Source organism: Diabrotica virgifera, chromosome 4 (assembly GCF_917563875.1).
Source record: "Diabrotica virgifera virgifera chromosome 4, PGI_DIABVI_V3a".
Taxonomy (NCBI): domain Eukaryota; kingdom Metazoa; phylum Arthropoda; class Insecta; order Coleoptera; family Chrysomelidae; genus Diabrotica; species Diabrotica virgifera.
Genome location: NC_065446.1, coordinates 205,825,371 through 205,848,693, shown reverse-complemented (window position 1 = coordinate 205,848,693; position 23,323 = coordinate 205,825,371). Strand labels below are relative to the sequence as shown.

The window sequence follows — 23,323 nt, the reverse complement described above, 5'->3', positions numbered from 1 at the left end:
TTATCCTGTATTTCGTGTTATTTTCATTGTTATAACAAAAATGTCAGAATATTGTTTTATTTGCACTAAAATTGTAACTGAAGGTGAAATTGTTACTTTGAACGTGGTATAAAAAATTAATCAATGCAAGTACTGAAAGAGCTGATGGATTTTTAGAATTTCTTAAACAGTAGAAATCTGTGACCATACATGTGGAGTGTCGTAAAAGTTATACTCGAAAGTGTTCTATTGCTGCAGCTATTAAAAGACAATATGAAAAACAAGAAGCCAGTACATCGACCAAAAGTCCTCCTCTTACTAGAGCACCTGTAAGTGAACCAGCTTTTTGTTTTAAAAAACAATGCTTATTTTGCGGCCAGGAATGTAATGAAGAGCGTGAAAAAAATCCAGGATGAACAAGAAGAAGAAGAAGAACAAGAAGAAGAAGAAGAACTAGAATATGAAGAAGAGAAAGAAGAACAATGAGAAGAAGAACAAGGGAAGCAGAAGTATTAGAAAATTATGAACCAGTTTGATAAATTTCCCTTTTTTTAATTTATACCGCTTTATATAAAGTTTTATCATTTTTAACCCTTGCCAATATCAATTATTAAATAGCTTTAAATTAAACAGAATCATAACAGATCCGTGGAATAGGCCTACCGGGGAAACCACGTTAAAAAAACGCGCTAAGTACACTACCTCAAAGGTGGTGTGGAAACGTGTGCGCATATTATGACGATTACCACTTTTTGAATCGTTATATCTCAAAAACGGTGGCTCCCAGGAAAAAAAGTAATAAGGCATTTTTTATAGATAATTATCTAATCTACATTTTTTGTTAAAACTAATTTTACGATAAAACTTACCGTTTCGCTGAATATCGCTAAAAACCATATTTGGTGACCTTTGACCCCGCGTAAAATTTTTAGCAGGGGTCGGATTTATGAGGACATTTTAGATTTCATTTATGATGGTATTTTTAACAACCCTGCCAATTTTCAGCTTGATGGTAATTTTTGTAGCCTCGGATGCGTAAGTTGACCGGAGTAAATGGGCGACTTTGGAGATAAATCCCGAAAGAGGTCGATTTTTATTTTTAAATTATAATTTTTCACTACTAATATAAACACTAACATAGTTATTTATACAGGGTGCCCAATTTTTTTTAATTAAATTAATTGAAACAAAAGAAAATTGTATGTAATTTATTTAATGCAAAATATATTTTACAGCTATTAGAAAACAGAAAAAAAACGTTATTTTGAAAAATAAACATTGCTTTTCGCTTAAATTAAATGTTCAAACTGCTAAGAGGCAGGTGGGTGGCAGCTTTAATAGTGATTTTAAGAAAAAACAATATTTATAATAACATTTTTTCCTGTTTTCAAACAACAGTAAAATGTATATCGAATTAAATAAATTATATACATTCTTCTTTTTGTCTCAATTAACTTAATACAAAGAATTTTTTTGGGCATCCTGTATACATAATTATGTTAATGTTTATATGAGTGAATAGAGAATTAAATAACCTTTCGAATGAGCTATCACACGACCCCTATTCTCGTTTAAAAAAATCATCGATTACGTCATCACGCCCAATAGTATGATATACAGGGTGTCCAGAAACTCTACTACCGACAAACTAAGACAGGAGATTCCTTAGATAATTTTAAGATATTTTAACCCAATGCACCTAGTCCGAAAATGCTTCCTAAAGGAACTAGAGAGAGCTCTTTAAAGATGGCGTAAAGTAGTTTTTCTTAAATAACTCTAGAACGCTTCTATTGAGAAAAACGAAAATTGCTACACATATTTATCTTCCAAAGATAAATCGACTCCACGCATTGCGAATTTCTAGTACCGGTCATAGGCGTCCGTTTTGGGTAGGGCAACAATTATTTTATCGCATAACTTTTTTATCTTTAATTTTTAAGCATTTTTGACTTTGGATTATTAAATTGTGAGATATTCTACAACTAAAAGGTACTCTTGTTTCAGGTCGATAGGATACACCGTTTTCTAGAAAAATCGATTTGAAAACTTTTCTTTTTTTGAATTTAAAAAAAATTAAAAAAAAACTATTTAGAAATCTGAAAACATGTACATACGTTTATTTATATTTCAGAGATGAATCGATTTCATTAACTGCGAATTTCTAGTACGGGTCATATGCGTCCGTTTTGGGTAGGTCAACCTAGGGATTATAAATTCCTAGATTAAAATCCTAGAGAGTAAGTAGAACCTAAATTTAAATTTGAATGCAATTCGGAGTTGACCCTGAAAATTACACTCCAAAACGGTCATTTACTGGGCTAATAGTTTACTAATTTGAATTACCGACATACTTAATTACTTACATACCTATACCTATAATATTATTTTACAACCTCAAAATTTTAAATGATAGGAAGAAATTATTAGTAGGTACTTACGTCTGTTTCATTTTTAGTGGTTATATTGATGACATCCAAATCATAGTAGAATTAAAAATTTAGAAGATGGTATGATAATGATATTCCAATATTTCCTGTTTAAAAATAACTACTATAAACATAAACACATATAATATGTTTGTTCACTCTCAAATTAACAACACTGTCTCTGTCTGTCTTAAGGAATAAACGGTTGCGCGTTGCGGCGCTGGCTAGTAGCCTAACCTTCAGTGAAGTGAACAGGACTGTATTTAGCGCATTTAAACTGATTTTATTATTTAAAAATACATGCCACATTTTTCATGTATTTAAAAATACATGTCGGACGAAATACCGACAGAAATATTGCAACTTATAGCCGACTGCAATATACATGTAATTGTCGAATTATTTAATATCATATACAGAACAGGTATATTACCTAAAGAATGGCTTCTATCAACATTCGTGACTATACCGAAAAAGCGAAACGCCAGACAATGCTGCGAACACCGTACCATCAGTCTAATGTGCCACATACTCAAAGTATTTCTAAAGATTATCCATCGTAGAATATACAAAAAGTTAGAACAAGACATTGGACAAACTCAGTTCGGATTTAGAAATGCTCAAGGAACCAGAGAAGCATTATTTGCAGTAAATGTGCTAATACAGAGATGTTTAGATGTAAACCAGGACATCTATGTCTGCTTCCTATAGATTATAACAAGGCATTCGATACGGTGAAACATAATCCGTTAATAAAACTACTGAGAACAAAGAACATCGACACACGGGATATAAGAATAATAAATAATCTGTATTATGAACAAGAAGCTGTCATAAGAATAAATAATTTAAACACCAATAAAAAAAAACAAAAGAGGAGTTAGACAGGGCTGTGTCTTGTCGCCATCACTGTTTAATGCATACGCAGAAGAAATATTCAAAAAAGCATTAGAAGATGAAGTAGCAGGCATAAAAATAAATGGTCTACCCATATGTGAAATTAGATAGGCCCATGACACAATACTAATAGCAGAAACTATTACAGATCTACAAAGAATTTTAAATAAGGTTGTTGCAACAAGTGAAGAATTTGGTCTGTCACTAAACATAAAGAAAACGAAATTCATAGTTATATCAAAGAAAAATATTAGAAACATCAATCTACACGTAAATAATAAGACGATAGAACGAATTCAGAATTATAACTATTTAGGGACGAACATTAGTGAAACAATTAGAATAGAAAAGGCTAGAAGTGCATTCACAATATGAAACAAATATTGTGTAGTAGAGACCTCAGCCTAGATCTTAGAAAGCGAGTACTAAAATGTTATGTATTTTCTGTTCTTTTGTATGGTGTGGAGACATGGACTCTCAATAAACAATGCCTCAATAGATTGGAAATATTTGAGATGTGCACGTATCGAAGAATGCTGAAAATCTCAGATTCCTCTGGTCAAAATAGGTAGATTTAAGATAACTTACCTTAGTACGAAAGTTGATAATATCCGAAATGCAGGGTGTCAAAATTAAACTTTTATCTTATTAATTCTTGAATATTTACTAACAGGCATGGGATTAATGACACGAAATTTGGTAAGCGGGGTTTTTTACGACAAAAAATCTAAATTCGCCACCAAAAGTTATGTATTATCCAGAGGGCGCCACATACGCCTTTCAGCGCTCATTTAATAGGTTCGGTTTTTTTTATTACTCACTCTACATACTTTTTGAATCAAAACTTTTATTCTCTTAATATTTTTACTTAAAAAAGGTATACTAGATTCATCTCGCTAAACTCAACCTTTTTCGAGGTAAACGCATTTTAAGTCTGCGAGGCAACATAATTTTTTGCATAATATCATTGTAGTTACACCCGAAAAAATAACTCAATAATCAAAACTTTTATTCTCTTAATATTTTTACTGAAAAAAGGTATACTAGGTTCATCTCGCTAAACTCAACCTTTTTCGAGATAAACGCATTTTAAGTCTGCGAGGCAACATAATTTTTTGCATAATAACATTGTAGTTACACCCGAAAAAATAACTTAAATCCATAAAAATTTCCAAAAATTTATCGCAAATGTCTTCAAATTAATGGAATTTGCGATGCAATGACATAACTATGAGAACTGGCACAATTATTATGAATTCAAGTTGATTTTTCGGGTGTAACTACAATCATATTACGCAAAAAATAATTGTTGTTCTGAAGCTATTTGTTCTGACTGTGATGCCTCTTACATCGGCAGGACTTACAGATCACTCTCAACCAGATCTGCTGAACATTCTAAAAGAGACACTACATCAGCCTTTTCCCATCATTTAAAAGTTAATAATCATCATCTTAACATCCCTGATGGTGTTAAATTAATCCATAACATCCAAGACAGAAACAATCTACGCCTGGATTTGTACGAGGACCTTGAGATTTCCAGAGACATGAGGACCAGCCCCAATTGCGTTAATCGCCAAACTACTTTAAATCGTCCTTTTACTCCTATCCATCGACAACTATTCCCTTAATCCAACCCTAGTTTTATCTCATTATTCCCCTCACCCCCTTCCCCTTTACTCCTATTCTCCACTTTTCCCCCTCCCCCGCTTTTTCCACTACCACACTAGTTTCTAACAATCTTCTCTTTCCATACTAATCACCCATTAACACATATCTCAACTTGCATCTTCTTTTCCACTTCATTATTGCCTCTCCCACTATCCCATCCCTAACACAGTTTTGATTCTTCTATTTTCCTATCCTTCATATTTTTCTCCATTCCTAGTCATTTCTGGTTTGACCCCGTGTCTCTGTCCTTTTTTCAGGTCCTCTATATCTCATCTCACCATTTCTTTCATAATTTATTTAAATGGCTCTTATTATTAATAATCCTTAAATCTGTCTGGTTTATTGTCTCTTTGGAATGTACCTTATCACTCATTTTATCCTGTTGCCTCTTATGTTACTTACTCATTTTCTCTCATCTCCGTTTACAATAAAAAAAACACCATACAGCCAATCACTCTGGTCTGTCATATATATCACTTTCCTTACTTAGTAACATTCTGTCACTTCTTTCTTTTTAGATTCTTAGACTTTACTTAACAATAGGATACTGCACACCTACATCCATTATGATCCATTCAGTCAAACTTCCTTCAGACTATAACATTTAAGTTTTAATGCATTCACTATTCTTTTTTCATATATCTTTTCATTTCCAATCATATCAGGCAACTTCCAATATCCATTTATCCCAATTTAAAATAATTTTTTCACATTTTACATTTGTTTGATTTCAGTTGCAATCACATATGTTCATAAAGTTCTGCATTTAAATATATTTCATTTAGTTCAGTCTGTTCACTCCACTATCACCAATAGAAATCAATCTCATACTTCTCTATTTCATATACTTATTCAATTTAGATTCTTCTTTACATACTGACACCAACCCACAATTTGACTTATATTGGTAGCTCTCATTCTAATTATTTTATTCACTAATCTACGTTGGTAGCCTATCAATATACATTACTTCCAATTCATTCAGTCCTTCCAAAACTACATAAAGATGAATTAGACTTTATGTCACATAGTTTAATTTTATTATATTATTACATACTTTTATTCATTCCACAATATTATATACAATCATATCCTTCACACATATATCTACCTCACTAACAGTAATCTTTAGTTATTTAATTTTGTCAACCATTATTTTCCAACTTTTAACAGACATAATTATTCATTGCAATAGTATACTAATAAATTTAACACAATAAATAGCCACCTTTTGTATTATACTATTTTCTCGCAATATTCTACCGTTTACCTTCAACCTGTTGCCTGCTTGCCTTGTTAGGCAACCAACAGTACATCACATAAAAATACTCTTAAATTCTGGTTTTTTGGTTTGTTTAGCTGTTTTTCCACGCAAGTCTAATTATCTTTTATTATGTAGTGTATTTCTTTGTTTCAACAAAACTCAACTTTCATCTCATCATTTCACATTCGACGACGTCACAACTTAAACCATGAAATATATCTGCATTAAATTTAATGAATCTATAAGTTATTCTGAAATAGAGAGTTGCTAATTTAAACTTTACATTAGATTTTATTATTCAAATAATTTAAATTATTTTTGCAGACAAACCTTTGCATTTTATTAAAAAATCCAAAATCAAATGAAACTTTAACCAAAAATTGGCTTTATCTTGTCATGTCATGTCACTCTTGTCAAATTGTATATCCACTTCCTAATTTCTCAGCTGGTCTGTGCCCACTGAATTGGCAAGTACCTAGCATCTTCGAGCAGGGAACCATGGCACCCTTTTAGCATGTGTTCCACTTTATCTATCAACATCGACTTGTAGTCATAAAATTTTAATATATTATATTATGTAAACCATATACGATGAGGTTAACACTATTTACAGTGTGCTAGTTTCAAACTACTCGGCAGGATGTAAGCATTCCCACATTTTTCATTTTAACAGTCACAATTTTAACCTTTTGCTTTAAACTAACGTGGACATACTTCATTCTAGGCACTGAAGATGTTCTGTATAGAACGAAAACGTTTTGCAATCCATGACATTTTATAGTTTTAAATAAACGATTTTATACCAGAATACATCGTTTTTACTTCTGTATTGGTTTTTTGAAGCTATTTCCTTGTGGCACTTTCTAATCAACTATTTTAAATGGGAAATAAGCCACAATTTTACTAAAAAATTGATGTTTTTAAGTACAATTGTTTCATTCATTTTTTTAGTAAAATTGTGGTTTGTTTCATTTAAAATAGTTAATTAGCAAAAAATTATGTTATATCGCAGATTTAAAATGCGTTTATCTCGAAAACAGTTGAGTTTAGCGAGATGAATGTAGTATACCTTTTTTAAGTAAAAATAATTAAGAGAATAAAAGTTTTGATTCAAAAAGAATGTAGAATGGGGGATAAAAAAAATTGAACGTATTAAATGACCGCATGCAGTAGCGGCTCGTGGCCTTTGAGACAGGGTCGGCAAGATTTTTTTGGTCCTTCATATAGGTACACCATCTAAAATTAAAAGGCTTAAATTATCATAGGAAATTGTTTTGTTTTTTTTTTGTTTGGTTTACTTGACATTCTCTCTTGTGTCATATTGTTTCGACAATATATTTTGATTATTTTGAGACAAGAGAAATCCCGTTCATTTGAGGCAGAAGTTATTGGTAATAAGAGAATTTATGAACAGTTTGTTGTAGCGTTGATTGAATATATGCGGAATAAATTTTAAATTATCAAAGAGGTCAAATATTTGCAAATCTTTAAAATTCGAAAAACAAGTATCTATTTGCTTAATAGCAGGTATCCAAAATTTCAAAATATACTCGTTTTTCGAGATATGTATCATTCCTTTGTCTTTTTTGGGGTGGTTCGAAAATATCAAGCGAATCCAAAACGTCACTGCGTATATATTGGAAACTTCTACCATTAAGAAAATAGCTGAGATTTTGCACCAACATTCTTATTTTATTTTTGGAATAAATAATGACAATGGGCTGATTTTGAACAACAATATCAAATGGGTTTGGGCAAACACTTTCTTAAACAAATTTAAAAGAATATTACAAGAGTAATCATTTAATAAAATTCTCAAACCGATTGCTTCACGGATCGAGATATCACCGCTTTCAAAATCGTCGCCTTCGATAATAAAATAAAAAATCTTCCAAAAAGCTGTTCACGAAAATCTGCTACAGTGAAAACTAACAGAGATTTAAAATTTCATCGCGTCTGACAAACTGTTTGCATTTTTTCGAAACAAATTGTTCTAAAACAGTAGTCCGTTTAGGCGAGCTAAAATGGCAAGAAAAGACGATATTTTTTAATTTTTTTACACGTATCCTGCAAAACTATATTCATTCTATAGGCATGACAGTGAGTAAATAAAGCTTGTGGTGCAATAGTTTGAACTTTTGCCTGGAGACCATTCCATTCACCGGACATCACGGCAGCGCCGTCGTAAATTTGTCTTACCAATTTATTTTTGATATCCAAAAATTTGAATCTGTCCTTTAAACCACCAAAAATATATTCTGCCTTATTGATTTTACTGACGTCTGTAAAACCTAAAAACCTCTCATAAATATTACCACGTAACGCCTATCGAACAACAATTAATAGTTGTGAATGACATGATAATCAGAAGTTTTATCTACTTCTAGCGAAAAGCAAATGGTTTTCAGAATCTCAGATTCAGTAACGTTATTCAAAATGTAACTAATTGATTATATTAGTTCATTCTGTACTGTTTTAGACACGCTGCTAAATATCTTCGAATCAGAAAAAAAATTGGAAAATTTCAAATCGTATTTCTTAAACAATTTTATTAGTTCTCTATAACTACTTTGATTTAACGAATGCTCCTATTCATCATGACCCGTAAATGATAATTCCTGACAACTTAAATAAATTACAATATCAATTAAACGACGTAAAACGGCGTGATTATTTTTTACAATTTCTGTGGATGCTTCCAAATGAAACATCGGCAGATTTAAATGTGCCGTACCTGCCGCTTAATGCCTATGGAGAGAAATATCCGTTTCGTTGCTCTTCGACTCGTATTTCGTTGAGTTTTACGTGTAAATCGTCAAGCTGGAGATGAGCTGGGGTCGGCTTGCCGAAATCAGTCAGATGAATGGCTCGGATCATTCATTTTTTGAAAAGTCTCTTATGCGCAGGGATCATTTAACGCTCGGATTGGCCGGATCCTTTTAAAAACCATGAATAAAATTCAGTATGTATTATCTGACAGATTTTTTTATTTCACAGATACAAATGACATCAACTCTGATTAAATTAAATATTAAAAAAATCTATATCTATAAATGTGTGGGTCGGCACTGCCGATCCTGACCGGCCGCCACTGAGCGCATGTGACGCCCTCTGGATAATACATAATTTTTTATAGCGAATTTAGATTTCTCATCCCAAAAAACCCCCGCTTACCAAATTCCCTGTTGTTATCCCATGCGTGTCAGGAAATATTCAAGAATAAATAAAATAAAAGTTTAACTATGACACCCTATATTTCGCTTATTATCAACTTTCGTGCTAAGTTAAGTTAGCTTAAATCGAGCTATTTTAAGCTCAAGAATCTAAGGTCGCCCATACTTTACCAAGCATCCTGTATAAACGAAACGTATAATCTACAAATGATTAATTATTAAAAACAATTAACTATCCGCATCAAACTTATCCCAATTTTTTATTACATTCTAACAAATAAAATTAGCCTCAGTATGTATCTAAAAGAGCCATTCCAAAGTTCAATATTTTGCAGATCGGTATTTTGTAAAGGCAAAGTTTACAATTTGATTATTAGTCCTGTCGCCAGGGGGGGTACAACGGCCTCGTTAATTCAGATGGACTTACTCAAGTTTTTTTTATGTATTTTGACCCGTAGAACACGAATTTTTTGGGTAACAGTTGATCCGGATGTCGATAAGATTGTTATAGACCAAGAACCTGAGGAATCAAATAACAGCGATTTTTGGCAAAACAAAACAATATTTTGTATTTTTTGGGCCATTTTAAGTAAAAAATATTTCTACAAGTTTTTTCGTAGGATGCACAGTTTTCGAGATAAACGCGGTTGAACTTTAAAAAAATCGAAAAATTGCAATTTTTGAACCCGAATAACTTTTGATTAAAAAATAAAATAGCAAGTCTGCTTACCGCATTTGAAAGTTTAAGTCAAATTATATCGGTTTTGATTATTTGCATTGGTAAAAATTTATTTTTTTATTGTTTAACAAAGCTATAAACACGTAGGGTTTCCCGTGCTTTTACATGCGTTTTAACGCATGTAACGTAGAAATAGTCTTGATTGCACTAGTACCTATTCTACCTACTCGTTCGATTTTAAATGAGAAATCATAGAAACATCACTCACGCACTAGTTGTTTGTAGCTTTGCTTAGCAATAAAACCGACATAATTTGACTTGAACTTTCAAAGGCGCTAAGCAGAATTGCTATTTTATTTTTTAATCAAAAGTTATTCGGGTTTAAAAATTGCAGTTTTTCGATTTTTTGAAAGTTCAACCGCGTTTATCTCGAAAACTGTGCATCCTACTAAAAAACTTGTAGAAATATTTTTTGCTTAAAATGACCCAAAAAATACAAAATATTGTTTTGTTTTGCCAAAAATCGCTGTTATTTGATTCCTCAAGTTCTTGGTCTATAACAATCTTATCGACATCCGGATCAACTGTTACCCAAAAAATTCGTGTTCTACGGGTCAAAATACATAAAAAAAATTTGGGTAAGTCCATCTGAATTAACGAGGCCGTTGTACCCCCCCTGGCGACAGGACTATATTATCGTTTTAATTAAAAATAAATTGTAGACGGTACATTCCATGTCAAATCAAAAACTTTTGGATCTCCGATTTTTCTGAAACTTGGTTAATAGCTTCTGCGGGACGTAAAAATAATTAAAGTCAAAAAGATTTCTTCTTTTTCTTCTTCTTTTTTTCCCAAAATGTTATTTTATGCGATTTTACAGTAATTTGGTGTTTATTTAAACAAATTTGAATTTTTTATCTTAAAGTATCAATGGAAAAAATAATATTTTAATAGGAGGGATTCAAAAATGTCATTATATGGCATTCTAACAAGTTATTTTGATTCAAAACAAGTTTTTGATCAAATTTTATAGAGTAGAAAACGTTAAAATACATCAAATTTAAAAACAAATTTTTTATATAACAATATTTTTACATTTTCCTCCATTCCCAAAATACATCATAATCGATGTGGCTGGCCACAGATAGCCAAAATATAGGACATATGTTTTTTGTCAAATAATTTAATTTAATAAAAATTTTTTGGACACCCTGTATAAATAAATATGTAAATGTTTATATTACTGAATAGAGAATTGAAGAACCTTTTAAATGAGCTAACACACGACCCCTATTCTCATTTAAAAAAATCATCGATTACGTCATCACGCCCAGGTGGATGACGTCACTAGTATACCATATATGTCACAATATCATAACTTAAACATAAAAATCGACCTGTTTCGGGATTTTTCCTTAAAGTCGCCGGTTTACGAAGTAACGAATTTATTCCTTTCATTTGCAGCATACTGCATACACATGCAACGGTGGAAAATAGTGTCGCGCACGCTTGATTGGCAATTAAAAAACAAAGGGGTTTTTGATATTGTATTGCAAAAAACTCTTCGGGATTTCATCAATCGATGTTTAAAGAATATCTACCTACCTTGGCAACATTCAAATTTTTAGATTTTCACATAGTTTTTGACGGTTAAAATGGGCGATTTCGCAATTTTTCAATTTTTAATCGCTTATATGTCAAAAACTATCAACTTTAGAGAAAAGTCACTAAAGACCTTTTTTGTTTGGAATGATCCAAAAAACCTAAAAAAAATTTGTTCCATGCAAAAAAAATAATTTTGGGAAAAAAACAAAAAAAAAAACGTTTAAAAAATTTTTGACCAACTTTTGCTCCTGGCAACATGCAAATTTGTTAAAAGGGGTCGTTTTTGAGTAAGATTGTGCAAAAAATCCGAATTAGAATATTTTTCCTAGCGGATGCGCCGTGGCTTTCTGGACTATAACAATTATTCATACATTATGAATTGTCAATACGAATAGACACTTTGATTTCTCAATGCATTTGTCGAAAACATACATAAAAACAAAAACAGAATGAAATCTTATAGAAGTGTGTATACTTTATCGGCAACAACCGCATTTTTCCAATTGAAAAAATAGTAACATTTAATAAATAAACTAAATATCTCATGAACTGCTCAATATTTTCCAAACAATTTTTTTTGCTTTATACCATAGGCGTAACCAGGGGGGTTTTGGGGGTTATAACCCCCCCCATTGGGATGTACTTTGAGCTCTATACGCTTAACACCATAGCCCTCAGAGACCTTCGAGTAGTTGTAACCCCCCCCCCTTTCAGGTAGTTGTAACCCCCCCTTAGGATCATCCTGGTTACGCCTATGCTTTATACTGGTAACATAGCGCAATTTTGTTTGCAAAATAAAATATTGATAATGCGTATCTATATTGCCAATAATATTTTTTTGAAAATTTGTTTTTCAATCTTTATTTATACTTAATTATTTAAATAAATTAAGGTTCAAATTTATTTCTTAATTACTATATGAAAGCTTTTTCTTTCAACTTTGTAGAAAAAATCGTAAAAACTTGAATTATCACAGCAGATACCTAAAAAGTAAATTGTGTATAAAATGACTTATTTTTCATTATTTAAACAATTATCCCGTTATACAGGGTGTTTCATTGGGAAACGGAAATATTTGAATGGTGAATAGAGACCACTGAGTTGGTTCTAGTTATATCTACTACACTTATTACCTCACCCTTTTTTATAACCGACCTACAGGGTGTTTTATTGATCTTGCCCATTTCTTTCTGGACCCATAACTTTAGAACCACCCTGTATATTTTTTTGATATTTGGTACATAAAAATTCAGGTTCGGACTAAAAAAAACTTATAAATTGATGCTAAAATTTCATAGTTCTTAAAAATTTCAATATATTTAATTTCAAAATTAATGTCATTAAATCTTTTGCGCAAAAAATTAAGGCGAACCTTTAAACTTAATTTTTTGTGCTCTTTTCAAATGTGCAGACGAGTTTTGAAAATTTCAATATACAGAGTGTTGTTTCAAGGGCACAATTACTTTATGTTTTATTATAATTTTCGTATAATTTTTTTAAATTTTAAAATTAATTGCATCCCACAAAAAAAATAAAAACGAAATATGAAGATTTTGATAAGGGGGGTAGGGGGAAGGGGGTGGTGGGTTAAAATTACGCTGAATCTTATGTGTTAATCACAGAAAAAATGAAAAAGATTGAATTCTGGTAGGGAGGGAGGGTAAATTTTAATTAATTTTTCCCGTCCATAAGTGGAAAGTTTGAGGCGTCACTGCCGACGCATGTGTCATTAAAAAGTGACGGCACAGTGCTCAAACGTTAGGTTCTACTAGTTCAGTTATAGGCTCTTATCGTGCCTAAAATGATTAAGAAATTTCATCTATAGCGGCTCTTAGTCTATAACTGGTTTTTTTTGTAACCTAACCTTTTATCTATGGATTCGTGATTTATTGCCTCAGTTTTTACTAATTTTTACTATTGAAAAAAACTTAATTTTTTGATATTTTTATGACGGTACCTAATAATCGCTGGGTCGACAAAATTCAGGTTTTTTATGACCGTAGCAGACCAATCCTGCAATTTATAGAGAGAAGCACAAATAAAGGTAGTAATTATACATTCTAAAAAAACATCATACAAGACGCTGCCAAAGAGACCTTGGGTCTACAAAAAAAAGGTCAAACCAACTGAAGGGAAATGGTTCGATGAAGAGTGTCGTAACATAACAGAAAGAAAAAATAATGCATATCAACGACTACAACAACGACATAGAACAAGACAGGCAGAGGAGGAATATAGAATGCTAAGGAGGGAAGAGAAGAAAATACACCGCAGAAAGAAAAGAGAACATATAGAAAAAGAACTCCAAGAAATTGAAGAATTAAATAAACCAACAGAAACTAGAAAATTCTACCAAAAACTTAACAAAAGCAGAAAAGAATTTAACCAAGAACAATGATGTGCAGAGACAAAGAAGGAGATATAGTAACTCAACAGAGTGAAATACTGCAAAGATGGACTGAATTCTTTAAAGAGAAGTTTGAACAAAACGGAGATCCACTATACGATGAAATTATACTGGATCAAACGGATACCAGAGAAACAATCCCCCCTTCAGAAGCTGAAATGCAAGAAGCAGTTACCAGACTGAAAAACAACAAGTCACCTGGATTGGACAACATTAGCGCAGAATTAATAAAAGAAGGCGGAGACTCCCTATTGAATGCGATACACGAACTTATAGTGAATATATGGAATAATAAACAACTGCCACAAGACTGGAATACCGGAGTAATCATTCCACTACATAAAAAGGGAGATCAGCTCCAATGTAACAACTACCGGGCAATAACTCTACTGACTGTGGCATATAAAATACTGTCAAATATTGTGTCTAAGCGATTGAGACCATATGCGGAACAAATAGTTGGGGGATATCAATGTGGTTTCTGCAGGCAGAAGTCCACAATAGATCAGATCTTCGTTTTGAGACAAATCTTGGAAAAGACTAGTGAATTTAATATAGAAACACATCATCTCTTCAGTGACTTTGAGAGTGCCTATGATAGTATCCATCGAGAATTTCTGATCAACGCCCTGAAAGAGTTTAATATTCCAACTCATCTCATTGAAATAGTAAAAGAAACACTTAAAGTACAAAGCAGGGTTCGAATTCAAAACGCACTAACAGATACAATCCATGTTAGAACGGGCCTACGACAGGGAGATGCCCTATCCTGTATTCTATTCAACATCACATTAGAGAAAATAATTAGAGAGTCAAAAGTCAACACCAGAGGAACAATAATAACAAAAAGTGTACAAATATTGGCATTTGCAGATGATGTTGATATCATAGCTAGAAGCAAAAGAGAAATGATAGAAGCATTTAATGCTATAGAAAGAGCGGCACAAAACAGTGGCCTAAATATTAATGAAATAAAAACCAAATACATGAAGGCCAGCAAATCGACAGGCCAAAGAAACCTACAGAATCTGACAATAGGAGACTATAACATCGAAAGCGTAAATTTTTTTACATATCTAGGTTCACTAGTTACCGCAGATAACAATGTCAGCGAAGAAGTTAAGAGAAAAATACATATTGCTAATAAAACATATAATGGACTCATTAAACATCTAAGATCTAACAACATCACGAGAAAAACCAAATGCAAAATATACAAAACCCTGATAAAACCGGTCCTTATATATGGATCAGAGACATGGACACTGACGAAAAACGATGAGAACTTATTAGGTACGTTTGAACGAAAAATCCTTAGACACATATATAAGGGGTGAAAGAAAATGACGTATGGAGCAGAAGATATAATTTTGAACTACACGCAGCATACAACGAACCCGACGTCATAACATCCATAAAGATCGGACGTCTGCGCTGGATGGGCCATGTTGACGGAATGTTGGAGACCGAAACACCAAAACACATAATGAAGCAAACACCAGTAAGGAGAAGGTCAAAGGGAAGACCCAAACTTGATACATGGAACAAGTGGAACAAGATCTGAAAACACTTGAGATTACCCACTGGAAGAACAAAGCAAGGAACAGAACAGAATGGCGGAAAATCCTAGAACAAGCCAGGACCCAAAAAGGGTTGTCGAGCTACTGATGATGAATTATACATTCTGTGATTTCTTATGAGAAAACCCAAGTTAAACAGGTAGTTTTCGAGGGTCGCTGGCGTCGCTGTCTACATTTAAATTTGAGGAAATTCCCCCTTTAAACGATGACATCACTGTTCCAAAATTGAAGAATTATAGAATAGCGTATTTTGTATTTTCAAGACCTAAACGACATTACATACTAAGAAAACGTAGACACACTTTTTATGGTTGCATTACTGTGAGAGTGGTTATAATGGATCGCAAAATCACAAATAATTTGTCAGTTATTTAACCATATACACATAATTTCTTCATTAAGCATTATAATCCGTAGGGAATACAAATTTCTAGTTTAAAATCAGAGACATAGAGAATAAGTAGAACCTAAAACCAAATTTTAATGCAATTCAGAGTTGACCCTGAAAATTACACTCCAAAACGGTAATTTACTGCCTTTACTGGGCTAATAGTTTACTAATTTGAATTACCGATATAGTTAATTACTTACATACCTATAATATTATGTTTCTACAACCGTGTTAAAAATACAATTTTTAGCACTCCATACGAGCGTTAAAAATGCTAGTTTAAGGCACTAGTGCTTTAAAATTTTCATGGCACTGCAATTCGTATTGACCTTATACGCAATTTTGATGTAATGTCAAAAAAATATAAAAATGGAATGTCAGTCAAGTTCAAGTAAAAGTTTTTGTAGATATTGTCCTGTAATTACGTTTGTAGAAAAATATTGTATGATATGCGTGTTAAAAAGTACATTGTTACGGCACTCATGTGAATTCCCTTCCATCTTTGTATATTTTAGAAACTGTTTGCTTAAAGGTCGCGTCATATTATAATGCACGTCGCGTTTTCGGCACGTAGCGTTTGCAGACCGGCAATCGGACTGCCCATTCACATTTTCATACATAGAACGTTTCCGTTGGTTTCAGTTTGGTGCGGTGCAGATGTGTTTATTGTCACAACACATGCTTACATGACAAATTGCCTCGAAAACTATTTTTTAAATTAGACCGGGCAGTATCGTCGCCCCGGCTAGCGAAATTATTCCGATTCGATATTTTTAAACAAACTTACTCAAAAAGAAGTCCTTATAACATATCCACAGGGTGCCGGGCGGTACCGTGGTCGAAAAATTGTTTACTTTTTTTTAAACAAATTCACAAAAATATTTTTTTCATTTCGAGCAATATTTTGTTAGATAAACTGGGTCATTCTGGGCAAAAAAGGTCTCTTGTCATTTTTCTCTAAAATTGACTGTTGTCGAGTTACATGCGATTAAAAATTTGAAAAATGCGAAAAGGCCATTTTCAAGGCTTAATAACTTGATTAAAAGTATTATTATCAATTTCAATAAGTGACCAAATCAAGTTTCAAACCCTTTCTTCAAGGTCCCAAAGAGATTTTTGTCATTATTTTACTACAAAGCTGTTATTTTTAGTTATTAACAATTAGCGCTATAGTCCAACTGTATCGTCGCCCCCGTTAGCGAAACTATTTCGATTAGATTTTTTTTGCACAAACTTACTCAAAAAGAGTCCTTATAACAAACACATCCACAGGGTGCCGGGCGGTGCCGTTGTCAAAAAATTGTTTTAACAGTTCTTATTAAACAAATTCACAATAATAATTTTTTCATTACGAACGATTTTTTTTTAGATAATTTGGGTTATTCTTAGCAAAAAACGTATCTTGCAAAAATGCGGAAATGGCCATATAACTCGACAACAATCAATTTTAGAGAAAAATCACAAGAGACCTTTTTTGTCCAGAATAACTCAAATTATTATTAATTTGGGTTTAATTAAATTATTAATAAAAAATTATTTTTGTGAATTTGTTTAACAAATTTGTTTAACAAAAATTGTTTAAACAATTTTTAGACCACGGCACCGCCCGGAACCCTGTTGATGTGTTATAAGGACCTCTTTTTGAGTAAGTTTGTGCAAAAAAATCTAATTTCGCTAACGGGGGCGACGATACAGTTGGACTATAGCGGTAATTGTTAATAGTTAAAAATAACAGCTTTGTAATAAAATAATGACAAAAATCTCTTCAGGACCTTGAAGAAGTTGTTTGAAACTTGATTTGGTCACTTATTGAAATTCATAATAATAATTTTTAATCGAGTTATTAAGCCTTGAAAATAGCCATTTTCGCAATTTTAGAGAAAAATGACAAGAAACCTTTTTTGCTCAGAATTACCCAAATTATCTAACAACGAGGGGAAAACGACCCGTAGCTGTCAACATCCGAAAAATATTGTTTTCGAATGAACCGAACGCAAACGTAACGTGTCTTATACGCTACGTCACGTGTCTTATCCGCTGTGAGCTCGTACGTAGAGGGGATATTTATAAATTCGCGAGCGCCAGTAGTGGCAAGTCTGTAAACGTTTACCGGAAATTTTACATAAATGTCAAAGTGATTAATTTAAAATTAAAATTAAAAACATTAATTATAAAAAATTTTAGTTGGTCAAAGCTGTGGTATATATTTTTACCTTAAATATACTTACGTTTTAAATACTGAATTTACGTTTTTTTAATGTTCCGTAATATGTAATATCTATTAATCTTAGCGCCATCTAGACGATAATTGTGAAAGTATCCGAAGTAAGAAATTAATATTTCATGAATAGAACGTCAAAATGATTAGCAAAATCTTAAAAAAATCTATTACAATTTAATTACTTTTTAGCGTTGTAAATATTAAGCGATAACAATTAAATAATAAATTTAAAAATTACCGGTGAAAGTTGAATTAGTAATCCGCCAGGAGCGACACCAGCGAAGCTCAGAGCGTATACGCACAATATGTTCAATTTAAAAACCATTAAATTATATTTTTCGCAACCGAAACGCTACGTGCCGAAAACGCGACGTGCATTATAATATGACGCGACCTTAATTCGTAAGCACATGCATGTCTTTCTAGCAAGGCCTCATCATGACTACTCCACCAGAAATTCAACTTTTGATGTCTATTTACCGATCCCGTCTTCTGAGTTAGTAAAGAAATCTATACTATATTCCGCAAAAAAACTATACAACCATTTCCCTTTACAACTCAAATCTGCAACATCCTTTCTCAAGTTCCGTAAAATGACAAAAGCTCATTTATCTAAAAGACCATATTATTCAGTAGAAGAGTTTCTTAATGACTAAGAAATCACAGTAATGTACAAGTAACTAAAGTGTATTTATCTATATTTGGGTGTCACATACAGCAGCTTAAACTTAGTTCCTTTGTATTAAGCTTTGTCCATAAAATTGTATAATTTTCAGTGACAATAAAGCATATTTCTATTCTAATTGCAGAACTCGCTATCGCTCATTCTGCAAACTTTCACATGCGTGCCTTAAACGTGTACTTTTAACACTTATATGATAAATAACTATTTACAACCTCAAAATTTTAAATGATAGGAAGAGGAAGAAATTATTAGTAGGTACTTACGTCAATGTTTCACTAAATTTACTGGTTATATTGATGACATCCAAATCATAGTAGAAATAAAAATTTAGAAGATAGTATGATAATGATATTCCAGTATTTCGTCAATTTCTTGTTTAAAAATAACACCTAACTACTATAAACACATTTCACTCTCAAATTCTTAAACAACACTGTCTCTGTCTGTCTTAAGGAATCAGCGTTGCCAGGCCCAAAAAATTTATTTCCCCAAATTGTGTTTTAAAAGTTGCCAGATTTTCAACAGAATTCCCCAGATTTAAAGGTTTGTTACGCACATGCGCAATAACGAAAATTTCTGCGCAGTTACACATTTTCCGTTACTGCGCATACTCATAACCGTTCATGAACGGTTTTGTATCGAGTTGGATAAACCTAGTTAGTTCAGTTTTTAGCAATTCTTCTCCTACATGTATGCAACCCGTGTTGCGGTGTGTGTTGCCTGCCATGTAGGCACCCCATAGGGAATTCACAGATCTAAGTCGGGAACCCCGGACCTACACAGGTGTTCATAATAGATGATAGAGCGAGAGAATGACAGAGTCAGGGAACCCCAGGCAATATCATTGTTCGCGGTAGTCACAATTCACCAAACTGTATTGAGTGTGGCCTATATGTGGAATCAGTCACCACGATCTTGTCGTTGTAAAACATTTAATATTCACATAATTACTGGACTTTCTAAAATAACTACTATTTTTTCTAAATTTAATAACATATATTTTAGCCAGTTTGATTTCCCCAGATATTAGTCATTTTAAAAAAGTTTTTCCTCAGTTCCCAAAGTTTATCAATTTTCCCCAGTTCTGGAGAAAAATCCCCAGACCTGGCATCCCTGTAAGGAATAAACGGTTGCGGCGCTCGGCGCTGGTAGCCTAATCTTCAGTGAAGCGAACAGGACTGTATTTAGCGCATTTAAACTGTTTTTATTATTTAAACCGCGAGCAGTTAGAAAAAATCTAACATTTTATCCGTTTTCGCGATAACTTGGGTGTAGTAATGCGTAGGTATTTTTTTTTCTTCTTTTTGTGGAATTTATGTTTTGGGGAGAGCCAATTAGTTTTAATAATTGTTAGAAATAATATTTCTAACATGGCAAGTAAATAAAAATGGTATAAAATAAAAATTTGTTGTAAATTCGTATTTAAATTCGTATTGTGAGATAACATCTAACACGCGACTGTTCACGTTACAGAAATGAGCGCGACTGCTCCCGGGTTAAAAATACATGTATGTAATTAATGCCGCATTTTTATGTATCTGATTTTTTTGCACGAATTTCTAAAATTATCAAATACTGCGCCCATAAAGTAACACATAAAATTATTATTAGCTAATTATACAAAACCCCTAAGATACTTTTATACACACAGTGGAGAAATTACAGCAACACTTAAAAATGGGACATGTTGGATGTCTCGAATTTTCTAAATCTGTTGTCCGATTTGAGTGAGTTTTTTATTATGTTAAAGCCTTATTATTTAAGAAAGTCAACGTAATGATATTGTGGTAGGAAAGTGTCAATTTATTCCGGGTGTAGGTGTAGCAATCATACTGTGTTTTTTCCTTAAAGTTCGGAAAATCCTGTGAAATATTCCACCATATATAAATCTAAATCTAAATAAATCTTGCAATTTTTTCTATAAAACATTTCGATCTATAACTTCCAAGAAAACTTCTTTGTAATCTATATTTTAACGTAAACGTGATTAAAAAGTTAAATTTCTTCACTCAACTTTTGCGATTTACCTTTGCAATTCACAAATCTGCAGCTTTTACTTAAAAAAATGCAATACTTTAGAATCAACACTATTAGAATAACACTGAAGGCGTGCAACGGATCCCATGGTCTTCAGAGAGGTGAAACATATATGCTATAAAAATTTCAGAAAAAATATTAGAACCGAACAGAGTTGTAGTGGGTTAAATGCAGAAAAAGGTGAAAAGGCTCATTTTAGGGGCGTGTAACCTCAATATTCAAAGTGGCCCCATTTTTTCTCTATAAAATATTTTGATCTAAAACTCCTCAGAAAACTTCCTTGTACTCTATATTTTAAAACAAATATAATTAAAAATCAAATTTTTAATTTTTTCACTCAACTTTTGCGATTAAACTTACCAATTCACGAATCTGCACCTTTCACTTTAAACATTCATTACTTTTATTCTAAAAAGACTACAGGTTTTCAACAGGCGCCGGATTTATAACGTCGATATTAAAAATTGCACCATCTCTTTTCTATGAAACGTTCAGATCTAAAACTTTCCAGAAACCTTTTTTGTAATCTAATTTTTAACATAAACCTGATTAAAAAGCTAATTTTAAATTTCATTTCGCAACTTTTGCGATTAGACTTTGCAATTCAGGAATCTGCACCTTTTACTTTTAAAAAATTCGTAACTTTTATTAGAATAAGACTCAAAGCTTACATTCCATTGCTGGAAGCTTACTGGAAACATCGTTCCATTTTCTTCAGAAAAAATGAGAAATATATGTATACTATAAAAATTTCCAAAAAAAATATTAAAATGGACAGAGCTATAGCGAGATACGCGCAAAAAAACGTGATTTATTTTTTTTATTTTTAGAGCAAAATTGCGATTTTGACAATGTTCCCCCACATAAAATTCAAAATAAACCCCATTCTCGTTTTCAGACCATCAAAAACATAATGTATGACCAAAGTTAGCCATTCACCTCACCGTGGTCAGTACCTGGTCATTTTGGGGGTGCGTGCTGCTCGCCTAATAAACCTGAACGTCTGAACATTAACTTTCGAAACACATTGTTTATTTCTTATACGCAAACTGAAACTGGCTGTAATCGAAAGGTTATGCAGTGGAACCTGCTTAATTCGAACTTCCATAATTCGAAATTTTCTGTAATTCGAATTTTTATTCTGGTCCCTAGAATTTCCTATAAGTTAAACCTAAATACCTATAAGTAATGGTAAAAAGTCGTGAATAATTCGAATTATATTTTGGATAATTCGAACTTTTCTGATATCTTTTCTGAATATCTTAGAATCTTTTGTTATTACTGAGAAGCTAAAATTCTAAAAAGCAGCTAAAAATTTCGGATCACTTTGGAAAAAAATAAAGTCGATTTTTTTATAGCTTGCAAATGTTTTAATTGGTATTTTTGGCAGAATTTTGTTATTTTTGTTTTTTTTTTAGGTTGACAAAACTCCGGCAAGAATAGGAGCAAAAACATCTCCAAGCAATAAAAATTATTAACTACTGTTTTTTTGCTGATCGACTACTACTGATATTTATCATTTGCAGATGTTTTTGTAGGTAATCCTTGATTTTTGTAGATTTACCTTTTTATTTCGAATTTTTCAATAATTCGAATTTTTTAACGGTCCCCTGAGATTCGAAATATCCAAGTTTCACTGTGGTACCATACCGCTACAGTAAAATATTTAAGTTTTATTTTATTTTATTTTATTTAACTACTGATACCATTCCGAAGACATCAAACAGTTCACAAGGTCAAGCAAAAAGTGGTACTGCTTATGGTATAAGAAAATTGGGTGGACTACCTTACTAGGTCTCGATAACAAAAGCATTACAGGTTGTCAGTTAATGGACCGTGGGTAGTCTATAATTTTTATCTCTATACAGGGTGTATGGTAAAGAATGGGCAATAGCTTAACCTTGGATTCCTGAGGTCAAAATAGGTAGATTTAAGCTAACTTACCTTAGTACGATAGTTGATGATATCAGAAATACAGGGAGTCAAAATTAAACTTGCTATTTTATTTATTCTTGAATATTTCCTGACAGGCATGGGATAATGACACGAAATTTGGTAAGTGGGGGTTTTTTAGGACAAGAAATCTAAATTCGCCACCAAAAATTATGTATTATCCAGAGGGCGCGAAATACGCCTTTCAGCGCTCATTTAATAGGTTCAATTTTTTTATTACTCACTCTACATACTTTTTGAATCGAAACTTTTATTCTCTTTATATTTTTACTTAAAAAAGGTATACTAGATTCATCTCGCTAAACTCAACCTTTTTCGAGATGAACGCCGTTTAAGTCTGCGAGGCAACATAATT

General features: G+C 32.4%; 1 protein-coding gene across 4 annotated transcripts in view; it reads right to left on the bottom strand.

Moving 5' to 3' along the window:
- Positions 1-23,323, bottom strand: part of LOC126884080 (uncharacterized) — a 112,979-nt gene that overhangs the window by 43,503 nt on the left and 46,153 nt on the right. The window contains exon 1 of one of the 4 annotated variants that reach the window (XM_050649864.1): positions 19,242-19,534. The exons of 2 other annotated variants lie outside the window; for them this stretch is intronic. The gene's annotated coding sequence lies outside the window, so the exon portion shown is untranslated. Of the gene's footprint in view, positions 1-2,417; positions 2,588-19,241; positions 19,535-23,323 lie in introns of those variants that run through there. One more of the 4 variants, XM_050649863.1, reaches the window with a different exon arrangement.